Raw genomic sequence first — 4,388 nt, 5'->3', positions numbered from 1 at the left:
TAAGGCCCCAGTGTTGCATGTTCTGGGGCCCAAATCTCTCTTAACATGCAGTGGGGATCCTCACACGTCAGGCTTATCACCTTCCTCAGTTCAGGTTCTTATCTATTTGATGCGTCCCCCAGAATCAGTCTCAGGAGGGTGGGTGCTACCTACCACACATCATCAGGCTGATGCTCAGGGGGGGTGGGGGAGGAGCGGGGAGTGTCTGGATGGGGACAACAGCCTTTCTGTGTTGTAGAATAGGAGGCTCCAGGAGAGTGGGGAGCCCTGAGATGGGTGAACAGATGAGAGGCTGGATGATGGGCCTGGAGCTCAGATGCTTGGTCAGAGCTGCAGAGCTTCCTGGAGGGGCGTGGCCCCTGGAGTAGGTGTATCCTAGGGCGGGGTGCAGGAGCTAGGGAGAGAGCAGAGACGTGTGCCTAGACCCAAGCCCTCCGGTTTCCATAGAACCAGCTCATGCGAAAGCCTCTGTCCAAACTTTGCCTCACTTCTATCGACTGGAGGCCAACAAGGTCTGTGAATGTGGATGGAAGAGCTGCATTTCCCATAAAGGGTTGCGGCCTGTGGGCTGTCCACCTTGCAGGCTGGGAAAGGAGCCCTGGGCAGAAGAGAGCAAACACTTCAGGGAGGGGCAGAGGGATTAGGAATTTATGCTGGGCAGGGACCCAGATACGCACATTGATGGAACTACAGAGGAAGCCATGAATATTCACAAGGGGAAGTGCACACACGTACAGTAAGCTTCCTGTCCTGTCATGGGTCACATGTACAAAATTTGGCAGCCTTAGCACGACTCTAGGATGGAGTTTTCAGCCCTCTGACATCAAAAGGTGAAGGAGAGGACACAAAGTCCTTCATTGCACCCTCTGCAGACCGGGCAGAGCCACTCCACGGTCAGTGGTGAGGAATGTGGGTTGGTTGGGTCAGAACTGCAAAAGCAGATGCAGCATTGGGCCACTGAGGAAGTAGCAGTGGTGCCTTCCCAAAGGCTGGTTCTGTGTAGCCGGAGGGAAGGAGCCTGATGGCGGCCAGCAGGGGAGGGTGTAAGGAGGGCGTCCAAACTCCCATTTGGTCATGGCCAGGGTTCAATTTTTAAGATTTCTTTGGGGTTTTCTTGGCCAAGAAAGAATCCATTCAGTCAGCTGGGGGGCTTAAGATTTTATTTTTCTCGTTACCCACCAGGTGGGCCATCATGGCATGAGGTACCGTATGGATGTGGCATCAGATCTACGAAGGATCTGTGTCTCCAGCCCAGAGGGTATGACCAGCCATGCCACCTAGGGCACAGGCAGTTCTGAGGCAGACCAGCTGGGCTGCCGGGCCCTGGCCAGCTCTCTGCAGGGCTGTGTGGCTGCTTCCTGCCTTGGCCACCTCTCAATCTCTCACCAACTCCCTGAGCCCAGGTGGGGGAGGGAGGAGCCTTACTTTCCCTGGGGTCTGAGCTCTGATCCTGGAAACCAAAGTATTTCCCCTTTTAAAAAAAATATTTATATATATATATAATACACATACATATATGTATATATAAAATATGTGTACAATTATATAATATGTGTACTATATATTATATAATATACATGTAGAATTATATATGTATATTTGGTTTTTTTAGGGGGAAATACTTTGAGATATATATGGGGTTTTTTTGAGACAGTGTCTCACTATATGGTTCTGGGTAGAGTGCAGTAGCATCACAGCTCATAGCAACCTCAAACTCTTGAGCTTAAGTGATTCTCTCGCCTCAGCCTCCCAAATAGCTGGGACTACAGGTGCCTGCCACAATGCCCGATATTTTTTGGTTGCAGTTGTTTAGTTGGCCTGGGTTGGGTTCGAAACTGCCACTCTTGGTGTATGTGGGTGATGCTGTAACCAACTGTGCCATGGGCGCTGAGCCTAAAATATATATATTTTTGATATAGTTTTGGATGGCTGTTCAGAGTCTGCAGACTGTACTTGCTGGAAAAGCTGTCTTTTGTGGAGGAGTCTGTGTCTGCATAGAACATGTGTCCCTGGTCTGGATCTAGGGAAGGTGAACTGAGACGCCAACACCTTTAAAGGTCTCAAAGAACATTCACTGTCTATTCTCTCTGAGGGCTGCATGATACCCCTCTGCTGGCCAGACCTCCTCTTCTTCCTTCCTGACCAGCACTTGTCCTGGCCATACTCCTAGCCCCCTTCATGGGCATTCTTTCTGTAACCTCGAGATAGATAAAAGTGTCAGCCATCCTGCGTTTGAGTCCTTATATTTATATAATTTCTGTGCATGTGTGTGGGGTCCGGATGGTAATTCTATGCAGCTTCTCTTCTGTTAATCCAACTTTTGTCAGTTGATTTTTCAGGGAAACTTCAGAGAGGGAGGGGAAGTCTTCTCTTTGTACTGACAACCCCATGAAGCTTGGATCCTGAGATCTCACTTGATTCTTGGTGGAAAAGGAGAAAATCCTCCACGAAGGGTCACTCTGGACCGTTGATGACCCTTCCTTAGCCTTCTTTTCCCTGGGCCCAGCTCAGAGCTCGCCCAATAAAGGCCAGCACCTCTGGAAGCAGGGTCCTTTTTTCTGACCTATCCAGAAGCACAGGTCATAGGGGTCTCTTGGAGGCAAGTAGGGCACCCAACTCCTACCAGATCTATCTTGTCAACCTGAAATGATCAAAAGGATAGAATATAGTTCAAAGAGTTTATTCAAGTGCAAACTCTGAGGATCACCCTCAGAAACACTAACCAGAAACCAGAAACACTAACTCCAAGGAGAGTGAAGTCAACCTTCCCAGGTGGGAAGTTTGTACTTGTGTGGGAGAAGACAGGTGCTCTGAGCAGTATTACAGCATTGACACGCAGTTATAGCAGTTTGACTGCTAATAGCCAGTGTTTTGGTTGCAAAGGGTACTTTTAACATTTTTTACAGAAGGTGTAACAGTCATGGGTTTGCTGTCATTAGGTGTTAGCAAGGTGGGACAATAGTCGTGAGGTTCACCTATGATAAGTGTTGCGAGTTAGGAAGGCAAGAGGCTTTTGTTTCTGACATCATTTAATTCTCTGCAATCATTGTACAGAAGAAGAAAAATAAGAAGTTAAGTTTATCTGTAATTTGAGAAATATAAGTTGTATCCATAGTCATTCAGAGCCCAGCCACATCTCTCTCAAGGCTTAAAGTGTTTGGGGGGCTCCAACAGCTTGTAAATATTTATTTCAGTTTGGGGCAGGCTGAAATTAAAAGCCCAGGTGGGAATTGGGATTCACGTGTGTTCTAGAAGCTGTGGGGTAATGAGTGGGCCCTCAGATGTGTCCTGTCCTTTGCAGAACTTAACTCAGCTAGTCCTTGAGGCCCCTGGAGGAAATTCTGCTGTTATTCCCCATTTATAGATGAGGAAACTGAGGTGTGGAGTGTGAGTGACCTACCCAAGGGCACCTGCCACACAGGGGAGGCTGGCCTGGAGAGGAAGGGGCTGCCACCTGGACCCTGGCCACCTGAGCATGTATGTTGTGGGCCGGCCAGAAGTGGATGTGCATCTCTGGAGAGGTGTGTTTGCCCTGGGCTGCTGTGGGGTCCTGCCTGTGAGGCAGAGGATGGGTCCTGATGTTGCCATCAGTCGGGACCACTCGCTGACCTTCTCTAGTACTTCAGAAGCATCCTGGGTGTTACCTCTTCTTTCCCAGAATGTGCACTGGGGAGGGTACAAGGAGCCCTCCTGGCTCTTCTGCTCAGGGCCTGCATGGACGCCCTCCGGGGTCTCTGGCTCTGCTCCTCAAGGGCATCCCCTCCACACCTCCCCTCTACTTCTCTTGTTTTCACCCCAGCGATTGCATCTGAGGTGAGAGTGGAGGGGTTGAACTAGCCTGGGAAAGCAGCTTCTGACCTCTGAGCCTCAATTTGCTTCCCATGGAAACTTGCAAACTGTAATATTGTGGGCTTATGGGCTGGCCTCCCGGCTCCCTCTCACATTTTCTTGAATAACAGATGAAAAAAGAATTGATCCCCAAACTTCATCCTCCAAGGTCAACATCTCTTCTGCCAAGATCTAAGAACAGATTTAACTTCAGTCACTTCTACTGCCAATTTTGTTTCTGCGGCGTCATCTTCTGACCTGTGAGTCTGAATTAATGCTGATTTTCCACAGGATGGGTAAATTTCTCTCAGCAATTTTCTAATACTTGATTTAATCTCTTTTCTCAATATACACTTCTATTTGTTTCATGTAGATGGACTTGGGAATAAATGTTAAGTTCATAAAATGTCCTCATTTTTTATTGAGACAGAGTCTGAAGCTGCTGCCCTGGGGTAGAGTGCCTTGGCATCATTATAACTCACAGCATCCTCCAGCTATTGGACTCGAGCGATCCTTTTGCCTCAGTTTTTCTATTTTTAGTAGAGACAGGGTCTTACTCT

The sequence above is a fragment of the Otolemur garnettii genome, unplaced genomic scaffold (assembly GCF_000181295.1).
Source record: "Otolemur garnettii isolate 467f Iridium unplaced genomic scaffold, OtoGar3 scaffold00133, whole genome shotgun sequence".
Lineage (NCBI taxonomy): Eukaryota > Metazoa > Chordata > Mammalia > Primates > Galagidae > Otolemur > Otolemur garnettii.
This window is presented reverse-complemented; position numbering follows the sequence as displayed.